Source organism: Salvelinus fontinalis, chromosome 16 (genome assembly GCF_029448725.1).
Source record: "Salvelinus fontinalis isolate EN_2023a chromosome 16, ASM2944872v1, whole genome shotgun sequence".
Classification (NCBI taxonomy): Eukaryota; Metazoa; Chordata; class Actinopteri; order Salmoniformes; family Salmonidae; genus Salvelinus; species Salvelinus fontinalis.
In genome coordinates, this window is record NC_074680.1 from 3,539,659 (window position 1) to 3,553,800 (window position 14,142).

Below are 14,142 nucleotides of genomic sequence, written 5' to 3' on the forward strand. Positions count from 1 at the left end.
TGGCCAAGTTCACTGTCTTCTCCAAGCCATTGACTTCAGAGACCTGATGGTAGTTCCTCCTGGACGCTTACTGGGATGGGGTGATGCTTTGCGGAGGCCTGGTGTATCTCCACACCTTAAAGCCAGCTGCGGAAGACCAGCAGAGCAATTTACAGCACGGTATGATATTTACATTAGTTACTTCTTTTGACAGTTGACTTTCTCCATGATGAAAGCTCTTATTGCACAGGGATAAGGAACAAAATGGGAGGGAAAGGTAACACCACATCATCGTTTTCAATTTGAATGTCTGAACTGGAGCCTTTGTGATGCACCATCTCACCATAAAAAGGGACCCACGTTGTTGACAATTTGTGGAATATATTATAAATTCCAACTGCTCAATACGCATATCATAGATTCAATAAGGCCTACAAAATAGGGAAATATGGGTTTTAGAGGGATAGTGCCAAAGAACCATTTGCCCAGGGGTGAGGAGGATAGAGGCCAAACTCTACTCTGGAATTGGCTAGGTTGGATTTGTACAACTTCATTTAAAAAGTAATATATAGCCACTCCCTCTCTCTTTCCCTCTCTCTGTATTTGTCTCTAAGGTGGTGAGCAAAGGCCTTCTCTCCTTCCACTTCTTTCCAGATGCCGCTGTGCCGGAGTATCCAGAGTCCCAGGTAATTAACTTATCACCTGGCTTGACAGTCCTGAGGGTGCTGAGCCACAGAGTGTGAGCATCAACCACACACCGAGAGCACTCACCCCTGCTCAGAACTGGCAAAGGACGTTCAAAAGCTGGAAACACTTAAGTACACACTCGTTGTATAACCCCCCCCCACAGGATAAAAAACTATTTTTACTACTGGTTTATGATGGAGCTGAGAGAGAGAGCTACAGTTGTGGCCAATTACACTGAGTATACAAAACATTAAGGACACCTTCCTAATATTGGGTTGCACACCCCACCCCAGCCTTAACTTGTCGAGGGATGGACTCTACAAGGTGTCAAAAGTGTTCCACAGGGATGCTGGCGCTTGTTGACTCCAGTGCTTCCCACAGTTGTTTGAAGTTCGCAGGATGTCCTTTGGGTGATGGCCCATTCTTGATACGCACGAGGAACTGCTGAGCGTGGAAAAACCCAGCAGCATTGCAGTTATTGACACAAACTAGTGTGCCTGACACCTACTACCATACCCCGTTCAAAGTCTCTTAAATATTTTGTCTTGCCCATTCTCCCCTATGAATGGCACACATACACAATCCATGTCTCAATTGTCTCATGGCTTAAAAATCCTTGTTTTACCGTCCCATCCCTTTCATCTACACTCTTAGAAAAAAAGGTGCCATCTAGAACCTAAAAGGGTTATTCGGCTGTCCCCATAGGATAACCCTTTGAGGAACCCTTTTTGGTTCCATGTAGGCCCCTTTCCACAGAGGGTTCTATGTGGAACCTAAAATGGTTATACTATGGGGACAGCCGAAGAACCCATTTGGAACCCTTTTTTTCTATGAGTGTAGTGTACACTGATTTGAAGTGGATTTTATTTGATTTATTTAACCCTTATTTTACCAGGTAAGTTGACTGAGAACACATTCTCATTTACAGCGATAACCTGGGAACAAGTGACATTAATAAGGGATCCTAGCTTTCACTTGGATTCACCTGGTCAGTCTATGTCCTTAATGTGTTGTACACTTGGCACACTTGCACTTTTCTTAAATAATTCCCTATTTCTTCTCAAATAAGTTGAAATTGAGTACAAAACATTTGTCTACACCTTGTTATTGGATTTTCAACATTGCAGAACCAATTTTAATTTTTGAAAATAAAGAGAAATGGCATGGACACAATGATTGGTTACACACACAGCTCTGGCCAAGGTAACTGCCACAAATACTTTTTGTAGCCATCAATGACCTTGGTGCACCATTCTACTGGCAATTTCACCACTTTTAAGTGCTTGGGGTTGTTGTCATGCTGGAAGACCCACAACCTTCAACAGAGACAACATTTTTGAACACCGGGTTGAACATTGCAGTCCACTGATAATCTGCTGATTTCATGGTGTCTTGCACACGTTCAAGGCCCCCAGTACCAGAGGCAGGAAATGTGTTTTGGAGCCCAATGTTCAACCCAGCCCACATGAAAAATACTATAGTATTTATATATAGTATAAATACTGCAGTAATAACTGTAGTGTTTTTGTGGACTGTAGTATATTGTAGTGTTTTTGTGGACTGTTATATTTACTGTAGTGATTTTGCGGACTGTAGTATGGTATACTGTAGTATTTACTGTAGTGTTCTTGGGGACGTTGCTGTAGTATGTACTGAAGTGTTTTTGTTTTATTGTCTTTGATATGGAAGTGGGGGTCTTTTTCCTTGAGGAAACCTACTGGAGAAATACTAACATGTAGGTAGGAATGGGTTCTGAACGGAGAGTTTAGAGCTTCTGCTTACTTCAATAACCTGTAGGGAATACAATATGGTGGCAAAAATTGGGACATGGAGAGGGGAATGTGCAGGGTATATGCAAATTAAATACTGTAGTATTTACTAAAGTTGAAAAAAAAGTGTTTTGCTGACATTTTTTAGTAGTTACTACAATGTTTTTTGTGTGTGTTTAATACTGTGGTATTTACTATAGCATTCTTGAGTATACTATACGATTCTAAGTACTACATATGATCGAGGGATACTACGGCGTGTGTTATAGTATACTACAGTTTACTACAGAATTATATAGTAAGTACTGTAGTATTCTGTAGTAAACTGACTTATTATTTTATGTGGAAGTGTCAAAAACTGGGTCTCCATTGAACTGGGTCTCCAGTGGGTCTTCTAGCAGGACAATGACTCCAAACACACATTAAAAAACACACATTAAAAATCACCCAGAAATGGTTCAGGAAGAAACGCTGGACTGTTTGGAATGGCCGGCGAAGAGTCCAGATCTGAATCACATCCAAAACCTATGGCAAGATCTGAAAACAGCAGTTTGCTGCTTAAAGAGTGGGCCAAATTGCCAGCAGAAAGGTGCAGCAAGTTCATTGATGCTTATACGAAGCATTTGTTTGCATTTATCTTGGCCAAAGGCTGTGAAACCAAGTACGTTCTCCGGGGTGCCAATCGTTTCGTCCATGCCATTTGTCTCTATTTTCTAAATTTAAATGATCCAAGGTCCAATGCAGCCATTTTTATCTCAATATCAACTCATTTATGGATAACAATTAAGTACCTCATTGTGATCGTTTTCCCCGAAAATTGTCAGAAGAAACAATTTGCTTCGTATCAAAGAGCAATTTCTCAAGCAAGAACTTTGCTAGGAGTTGTCTGAGTGGAGAGGGGAAAACTGAAAACTAGCTTTTATTGGCAGAGCGGTTTGGAACTCTCTTTCTTATTGGTTAACTCATTTACCATCTGGTGATGTCACCAGGCAGGCCAAAATTCCATCCCACCAAAACAGGCTGAAATTTCAGGGGTTCTTTTGAAACAGCTTTTAAGCTAAAAGGTCATTATCATAATTTTCACAATTTCACAGTATTATTCCAACCTCATACTGTGGAAATATATTTAAAACACAGGGAAATAGCCTCCCGGGTGGCGCAGTGGTCTAAGGCTGCGCCACCAGAGTCTCTGGGTCCGCGCCCAGGCTCTGTCGCAGCCGGCCGCGACCGGGAGGTCCGTGGGGCGACGCACAATTGGCTTAGTGTCGTCCGGGTTAGGGAGGGTTTGGCCGGTAGGGATATCCTTGTCTCATCGCGCTCCAGCGACTCCAGTGGCGGGCCGGGAGCAGTGCGCGCTAACCGAGGGGGGCGGGTGCACGGTGTTTCCTCCGACACATTGGTGCTGCTGGCTTCCGGGTTGGAGGTGCGCTGTGTTAAGAAGCAGTGCGGCTTGGTTGGGTTGTGCTTCGGAGGAAGCATGGCTTTCGACCTTCGTCTCTCCCGAGCCCGTACGGGAGTTGTAGCGATGAGACAAGATAGTAATTACTAGCGATTGGATACCATGAAAATTGGGGTGAAAAGGGGATAATAAAAAAGAAAAAAGAAAAAAAAGAAACAGGGAAATAATGATTTTGACTGCACTGGGCCTTCAACTTATACCAACTGGTGATGTCACCAGGCAAGTCAAAACTCCACCCATGCTAAGGATGTTTAGGCAAAGTAAACGGTGCTGATGTAGAATACATGTTGCTCCTTTTTTCTTCAGGGTCTGCTGTTGCTGAGTCTTCCCTTTATGGACACTTACCCATTTGATAACATTGTCTTTGCTCAGCCTGTGCTGCTTATCTCTTCAGTCTGGCGGTCATGAGTCTTCCATTCATGGACATTTATCCATGATAAGCTCCTCTTTACTATCTAGAGGGTTAACATTGTGACCGGGAAAGCTGTTGTATGACATGCCAGGCTAATGACTGAAACCCTCTTGCCCACAAAGAACACTAACCATCTTCTCAATCCAAGATGGCGTAGCAGTCAGACGTCTTTGTCTTGTCGTGTCCCATGTATATATCTTTTTCTTAGCATTCTTATAAAATTATTGTTCCTAAACCTCAACTTCAAAATATTCTCCTGCAACCCGCCTCACCCAATGTGGTGTGGATCTGTTTTTTTTCTAAAGTATTTCTATTTACCTCGGAATTGGAATCCCTCAACTGAAGCTAGCCAGCTAACTACCTACCAGCTATCACTCAGCTAACCACTGTTAGCGGTCATCAGCTAACCTTTAGCTCAGAAAGCTCTCGCCAGTTCGTACAACGCGTTTCAAACCAGAACATACCGGACCTATTTTTCTCTCCATATCCCCGGATTCCTACCGCAAACTCTGAACCTTTTCATCTGGATCATCGCAGCTAGCTTACCGCAACCCGGGTTGACTAATCCTGGCTAACATTTCCATCCCGGAGCAAGGACCAATTAGCCTGGAGCTAGCCCATGCTAGGCCCATCTCCCGGCTAGGGCTCCTGGGCTACTCCTGAAGCCCACTCCTGGGCTACAATATCCAGACCCCTTCTACTGCCGGTACGGGGCACGAAACCCCGCCGATCCTTCACGACTGGAATAACGACATAATCTGCCCGAGGATTCCAACAGGCCACTCAGGCGCGACGTCCCCTGAAGGCCCATTCTGCTAACCGCGGCCTGCTAGCTATCTAGAGCATATTGGACTGTTAGCTGATCCTCCGGCCAGTTTCTTGGACCACTATACCCATTTTGCCAATTGGACTTGGACCCCTCTGCTACTTGGAACCCTACTAATCCACGACTGGTCTATCGACGTCACCGCACGAGGAGGCAAAAACAGACTTTCTTCCATCGCGACGTCCCTCCAAGACCCTTCTGCTAGCTTGCTAGCCTCGGCCTGCTAACTGTCTGAATCGCCGTGTCCCCAGCCAGCCCAACAACTCACTGGACACATACGATCACTTGTTACGCATGCCTCTCCCTAATAGCAATATGCCTTGTCCATTACTGTCCTGGTTAGTGATTACAGTCTTATTTCACTGTAGAGCCTCTAGCACTGCTCAATATGCATTAACCAACCATGTTGTTCCACCTCCCACATATGACATCACCTGGTTTAAACGTCTCTGGAGACTATATCTCTCTCATCATTACTCAATGCCTAGGTTTACCTCCAATGCACCCTCTTCCTACCATACCTTTGTCTGTACATTATGCCTTGAATCTATGCTATCGTGCCCAGAAACCAGCTCCTTTTACTCTCTTTTCCGAACGTGCTAGACGGCCAGTTCTTATAGCCTTTAGTCGTACCCTTATCCTACTTCTCCTCTGTTCCTCTGGTGATGTAGAGGTTAATACAGGACCCGCCGTGCCTAGCTCCACTCCTACTCCCCAGGTGCTCTCACTTGTTGACTTCAGTAACAGTAAAAACCTTGGTTGCATGCATGTTAACATTAGAAGCCTACTTCCTAAGTTTGCTTTATTCACTGCTTTAGCACACTCTGCCAACCCGGATGACTTAGCCGTGTCTGAATCCTGGTTTAGGAAAACCACTAAATACCCAGAAATTTCTATCCCTAGCTATAACATTTTCTGCCAAGATAGAACTGCCAAAGGGGACGGTGTTGCAATCTACTGCAGAGATAGCCTGCAGAGTTCTGTCTTACTATCCAGGTCTGTACCCAAACAATTCGAGCTTCTTCTTTTAAAAATCCACCTTTCCTGAAACAAGTCTCTCACTGTTGCCGCTTGCTATAGACCACCCTCTGTCCCCAGCTGTGCCCTGGATACCATATGTGAATTGATTGCCCCCCATCTATCTTCAGAGCTCGTGCCGTTAGGTGACCTAAACTGGGACATGCTTAACACCCCGGCCATCCTACAATCTAAGCTTGATGCCCTCAATCTCACACAAATGATCAAGGAACCCAGCAGGTACAACCCCAAATCCATAAACACGGGCACCCTCATAGATATCATCTTAACCAACTTGCCCTCCAAAATCTCAGCGATCACTGCCTCATTTCCTGCATCCTTAATGGGTCTGCAGGACCACTCCTCATCACTGTCAAACGCTCCCTAAAACACTTCAGCGAGCAGGCCTTTCTAATCGACCTGGCCTCGGTATCCTGGAAGGATATTGACCCCATCCCGTCAGTAGAGGATGCCTGGTTATTCTTTAAAAGTGCCTTCGTCACCATCTTAAATTAGCATGCCCCATTCAAAATATGTAGAACCAGGAATAGATATAACCCTCGGTTCTCTCCAGACCTGACTGCCCTTGACCAGCACAAACACACCCTGTGGCGTTCTGCATTAGCATCGAACAGCCCCCGTGCTATGCAACTTTTCAGGGAAGTTAGGAACCAATACACACAGGCAGTTTGGAAAGCTAAGGCTAGCTTTTTCAAACAGAAATTTGCATCCTGTAGCGCAAACTCAAAAAAGTTCTGGGACACTGTAAAGTCCATGGAGAATAAGAGCACCTCCTCCCAGCTGCCCACTGCACTGAGGCTAGGAAACACTGTCACTACCGATAAATCCACAATAATTGAGAATTTCAATAAGCATTTTTCTACGGCTGGCCATGCTTTCCACCTGGCTACCCCGGTCAACAGCCCTGCGCTCCCCACAGCAACTCGCTCAAACCTCCCCCACTTCTCCTTCACCCAAATCCAGATAGCTGATGTTCTGAAAGAGCTGCAAAATCTGGACCCCTACAAATCAGCCAATCTGGACCCTCTCTTTCTAGAATTATCTGCCTTAATTGTTGCAACCTCTATTACTAGCCTGTTCAACCTCTCTTTCACAACATTCTTATTGGCAGACTCAACAGACTTGGTTTCTCAAATGATTGCCTCGCCCGGTTCACCAACTACTTCTCTGATAGACTGTAACGGAACGTTTTGACTTTTGGTCTGCTCCTAGTGAACGCGCTTCGTGAGTTTGGATTTGTTTACCAAACGCGCTAACAAAAGGAGCTATTTGGACATAAATGATGGACATTATCGAACAAAACAAACATTTATTGTGGAACTGGGATTCCTGGGAGCGCATTCTGATGAAGATCAAAGGTGAGTGAATATTTATAATGTTATTTCTGACTTCAATTGACTGAACAATATGGCGGATATCTTTTTGGCTTGTTTGGGCTCTGAGCGCCGTACTCAGATTATTGCATAGTTTGCTTTTTCCGTAAAGCTTTTTTGAAATCTGACACAGCGGTTGCATTAAAGAGAAGATTAATGCATAACACTTGTATTTTCGTCAACATTTATGATGAGTATTTCTGTAAATTGATGTGGCTCTCTGCAAAATCACGGATGTTTTGCAAGCAAAACATTACTGAACGTAACGCGCCAATGTAAACTGAGAATTTTGGATATAAATATGAACTTTATCGAACAAAACATACATGTATTGTGTAACATGAAGTCCTATGAGTATCATCTGATGAAGATCATAAAAGGTTAGTGATTCATTCTATCTCTATTTCTGATTTTTGTGACTCCTCTTTGGCTGGAAAATGGCTGTGTTTTTTTGTGACTTGGCTCTGACATAACATAATCGTTTGTGGTGCTTTCGCTGTGAAGCCTATTTGAAATCGGACACTGTGGTGGGATTAACAAGAAGTGTATATTTAAAATGGTGTGAAATACTTGTATGTTAGAGGAATTTTAATTATGGGATTTCTGTTGTTTTGAATTTGGCGCCCTGCACTTTCACTGGCTGTTGTCATATCGATCCCGTTAACGGGATCGCAGCCGTAAGAAGTTAAGCTCTTGACGCTAGGGGTCAGATTATTATTTTATTTTTTTAAATAACGTTCCAAAGGTAAACGGACTATTTCTCAGGTAGAGATTGTAGAATATGCATATAATTTACAGATTAGGATAGAAAACACTCCAAAGTTTCCAAAACTGTCAAAATATTGTCTGTGAGTATAACAAAACTGATTCTGCAGGTGAAAACTTGAGAAAATCTAACCCGGATGTGATTTTCGTTTTTTCGTATCTGTGTTTCCTGGCCTGTCTTTCTTCCATTTAAAGGGGTATCAACCAGATTCCTTTTCCAATGGCTTCCTCAGGCTGTGACCAGGCTTTAGACATAGTTTCGGGCTTTTATTTTGAAAAATGAGCGAGATTTTTCAAAAGTAGTCAGGTGTCCTCTGATTAGTTCCTGCGCGCGAGAGAGGGTAGCTCTCCATTTTCTTTTTCTCTCTTATTGAATAGGTTACGGTTCGGTTGAAATATTATCGATTATGTTTGTTAAAAACAACCTGAGGATTGACTATAAAAAACATTTGACATGTTTCTACGACCATTACGGATACTTTTTGGAATTTTCGTCGAACGGAACGAGGCTTTGGATTTCTGAACATAACGCACAACCCAAATGGCGTTTTTTTGTTATAAAAGTAATGTTTATCGAACAAAAATAACATTTGTTGTGTAACTGGGAGTCTCGTGAGTGCAAACATCCGAAGATTATCAAAGGTAAGCGATTCATTTTATTGCTTTTCTGACTTTTGTGACCAAGCTAACCAAGCTAATATAAGGCTAACTGTTCTAGCATTGCTCTGTAAAGCATATTTTCAAAATCTGACACGATAGGTGGATTAACAACAAGCTAAGCTGTGTTTTGGTATATTTCACTTGTGATTGCATGATTATAAATATTTGTAGTAATATTTTGCACCCTGCAATTCAGCGGTTGTTTAGGAAAATGTTCCCGTAAAAGGGATCCGTAGCGCAGAGAAGTTAAATAAAGGTGAAATTAAAAAAATTAAGAAATGTCTTTAATATGGTGCAGTGTGTTCCCCGACTCGACACTGAGTTAGCCATTTCCTCAGGGGTTTGTGCTTTGTCCTCTCCTGTACTCCCTGTTCACCCAAGACTGCGTGGCCGTGAACGACTTCAACACCATCATAAGTTTGACGACACAACAGTGATAGGCCTGATCACCAACAACGATCCTGTCCTGCCTGAGCATTCAAAATGTATCGTGTACTTTTGGGTGTCAGGGAAAATGTATTAAGAGTTAAAAGTCAATATTTTCTTTGAGAATGTAGTGGAGTAAAAGTAAAAGTTGTGAAAAATAGAAATACTAAAGTACAGATACCCAGGAAAACTACTTAAGCTAGGGGTTCCACTAGTGGAACGTTTCGACAACATCCAGTGAAATTGCGGAGTGCGAAATTTCCCCAAAATGTTTTGGAAATATTTAACTTTCATACAAGTGAAATACATCAAATTAAAGCTTAACTTCTTGTTAATCTAGCCACCGTGTCAGATTTAAAAAATGCTTTACGGCAAAAGCAATCCATGCAATTATCTGAGGACAGCACCCCATCAAACAAACACATGACAATCATATTTCAACCCGTCAGGCGCGACCCAAAACTCAGAAATAACGATATAATTCATGCCTTACCTTTGAAGAGCTTCTTCTGTTGGCACTATAATATGTCCCATAAACATCACAAAATGGTCCTTTTGTTTGATTAATTCTGTCGTTATATCTCCAAAATGTCCATTTATTTGGCGCGTGACTACAAAATATCTAATACGTTACCTGTAAACTTTGTGTCAAAACATTTCAAACAACTTTCTTAATCCAACTTTAGATATTTTAAAACGTAAATAATCAATACAATTTCAGACGGGATAAACTGCGTTCAATACCGGACGAAAACAAAGTGAAGTTCCAGGTCGCCAGCAGCAAAACATTAGAGTGCACTAGGCTGGACCCTCGTTCTGAATAGCCGTAATTCTTCATTTCTCTAAAGAAAAACAGCAACCAATTTCTAAAGACTGTTGACATCTAGTGGAAGCAATAGGAACTGCAACCAAGTGCCACAGAAATCTAGGTTCCCATTGAAATCTAATTGAACTAAAAAAAAAAATCCTGGATTGTTTGTCTTCGGGGTTTCGCCTTCCAAATAAGTTATGTTATACTCACAGACATTATTTTAACAGTTTTAGAAACCTTAGAGTTTTCTATCCAAATCTACCAATTATATGCATATCCTAGCTTCTGGGCCTGAGTAGCAGGCAGTTTACTTTGGGCACACATTTCATCCGGACGTGAAAATACTGCCCCCTATCCCAAACATTTTGCACTTTACATCTCTGCCCATTAGTGCATATCTGCGGCTTCTTACAGACATGATTTCATAACCCAACACCCCTGAGTCAGGAGTGCAAAGGCCCCACTCTCTATGTTCATTCCTTATCACCTACTCAAGTCTTCCTCATTCTCTGTGTGATCATCGCTTTCAAGCGCTAGATGCATAGGGCACGATTACACAATGATACATTAAGCTCAACCAAGACAACCCAAAGCCACCCCTCTCACTCTATGGATGACTTAATAATCCCCTTAAACCATTTCTGACACGGAACACAATCCAACAGCAACAATGACCTCAAAGGTGTATGTTTGTCTTGGTGGTTTCTCTGTGTTATTACTTAGGTCTGCAAATAGCCATGGAAATGTCGACCGACCGCCCCAGGAAGCAACATAAATCTGAATCGAAATGCAAAAGAAAATAGGAATGTCCAATTTGTTTAATTCCAGGGCCCATTATAGAGCTGTAAGGTTGTATTTGACTCAGATGAGTCCATCTGTACGGTTGTTATGTTTTTCCCATCGGGCTGAAGGGGATTTTGGACAAATTCATGGGAGTTCTCGAATGAGTGTAAGCAAGGATATCAATCGCTTATACTCACCGTTTTGGGGTTATCCAAAATGAGGTGTCTGATTTCTGTATTCGTGGAGATTGTGTTTGAGAATTTTCCCTGGAAATGTTCAATATTTTTCTTGTCATTATCCATCATTATGAACCATCATAACGGCTTAGCCAGAGTTTTCTTGTCCATGTGAAAGAGATTAAATAACAAAGCAGGTAATCCTGTCATGCAACTTAAGTGTATGTGATTTGTAAACTGGCCTATTTGCTTATTCGGAGAGGGTGCCTTCAAAACAAAACACATGAAACATAGCCGCGGGAAGTAGGGGTGATGAGTTTGCTGCAGCACCCCCCGAAAAATCGGAATAAAAAAATCTAGGAATAAAATACAAATTATAACCTTTTATATTTTGCACAAAAGTAATGCACTGGGTCTTTAGTCCTGTATTAGCAGACCGATATTGTTGTCTGTAGCGCATGTTGTAGCACCCATCAACGAAAAAAATCGCCGCACCCCCACCCCCAAACATTTTCCCGTGGCTATGGCATGAAACCCATGTCCGACGCAGTGGGTGTGATGGGTTGGAGAGAAATGATTTGTTATAAACACTATTCTTGTCACGTTCTGACCTTAGTTCATTTGTTTTGTCTTTTGTTTTAGTTGGTCAGGGCGTGAGTTGGGTGGGTTAATCTATGTTTTCTATTTCTGTGTTGGTTTTCTGTGTTTGGCCTGATATGGTTCTCAATCAGAGGCAGCTGTCAATCGTTGTCCCTGATTGGGAACCATATTTAGGTAGCCTGTTTTCTGTTGGGTTTTGTGGGTGGTTGTTTTCAGTCTTTGTGTGTCTGCACCAGATAGAACTGTTTCGGTTTTCACTTTGTTGTTTTTGTATTTTGAGTTGTTCCCTTTCATTAAATACGATGAACAATTACCACGCTGCGCATTGGTCCTCCGATCCTTCAAACTTCTCCTCCTCAGACGAGGAGGAAGACGACAGCCGTTACAATTCTACATTTTCAGTTTGTTGACGGATTTGTCTTTGCTACTTTTTTGATGGATACAATACAAACCATTGAGTTGCTGTATATTTTCGCATCCCTTTGTCTGGTTTGAAGGCGTCCTTAGACAGAGGAGAAACCTGACGTCAGTAATTTCAAGTGAAGGAAGGTGACATGAGGACACGAGCAATGTAACCGTTAGTGATGTGAATCTGGCTGCAGGAGCAATGAGACAAAGTCGAGTAAAGTTAAACTTCATGCAATTTAACGGTGGCACGGATCTTACTAATTAGCTTTGACTGTAGCTTTTACACTGTATAAACTACTGATGAATGCAAAACAAAATGTTGTGTTTAGCATGCTGCTTTGAAAGGGCAAACATCTGATTAGCGCACCCCCACCCCCTACACACACACATATTCCATCTAACCGCCTTTTCTCAAGACACACACACACACACGCTAATGAATAAGGGGTTTCAGTTCTTCCATTCCTGTCCCTCTAATTAGTTGAATATGTCTCTGTGTTTGTTTATGATGCAAATGTGTCTTAGGTTATGACCTCACAGGCCCTTGAGGGGAAGAGGGAGAGAAAAAAAGAGGCGGCAGTGAAAAAACACAGGTGCGTTGGGAACACTCCAGAAGTTTCCCGGGCACAGTACTTACAATGCTGCTCCACTGCCGAAGAGCATCCAGGAGCCCAATAAAATAAAATAAAAAACAACCGGGGAGCTTTTAAGAGCGGTGCCGCTCAGCGAAAGAAAAGCTGCACATGGAATGTCTCGGGTGAAACAGTGTAGCGAGTTTAATTGCAGCAAGAGGCATTTTGAAATATAGCGAGGGGACCTTTTACGCAGTGTGCAAAGTCCAACAGATACAGTGAGCCCGCACGATAAATAAACACTTGGTTTATGCTGGTGTGATAACCTAATGTATGGATGAAAAACCTACAGTGAGCGGAGGATGTGCAACTTTTTCGCCTTCCCCTATCCCCTCCATGGCAACTATGATGTCAGGAACATTCTTCAATAGTAGGCTACACGTGGGAAATACTGTCATTCATTAAAATAGGCCATGTCCTCTCCTGGTTTAAGATGTTTTATGAATATGGGCCCTGAACATCAGTCATTATGCAGTATAGTGTAAAACAGTATGAACAATTATACCTGTTTGCAGCATAAAAATACTTCTAGGGAGAGAGAAGTGTAGCTGCAATTAACTTTAGTTGGTTTACAAATGTAATGCATGTAAACATGTCATCATTATGTCAGATATGCCTATGGCTCTATTTAGTATTTTTATTTATTCACTCGTGTGCTATATTTTGAATATAGATTAACCTAGATGTGCTTTAAATATTTATCTTATTGTGTGCTCTGTTTTGGCTTATTTCGTTTTTAATTATTTGAGTAACTTCCTTTACTTTGAATTGGTTAACTTCTTTTTGAGTGTTTGTCTCGTTGTGGGAATGAGTGTTAATTAGGGACCTGCGCCATGTCCCCCACACCTGAGTAGCATTTGGGCTAAGGAGCTGTCCCTGCACAAAGGCATCTCTCAGACATTGTTCAGCAGATTCAAGCCAGCAACGGGAGAGGACAAGTGCCATAGCCTGCGCTCAGCCACACCACTACAGCCGCATCTGGGGAGAGGGGACCGGATGAGTGTGACTCTGCTCGGGAAGAGCCAAACGTAACGACCCTGCTCTGGATGAAGTTGGGCCTTTTTTATGACGAGACTGCCGAGGCCGCGACTACCGCATTGGAACCCCATGATGCCTACGCCGAGGTGACGAATGATCCATGCCAAACAATGATGGACCCTAGCATGTATCTGGTGTGTGTACCTAGGCCTGTCCTTGTTTTGTGTACTGTGTTGCTTTTATCCTGTTTTTAATGTGACGTGGTGAGGTTGGACCCAGGTGCAGAGAAGAGACAAGACGAGGATTCTGTGGTTAATGTGGTACTGACGGTTGTCCAAATGGAGGATTGCGGGTAGTGTC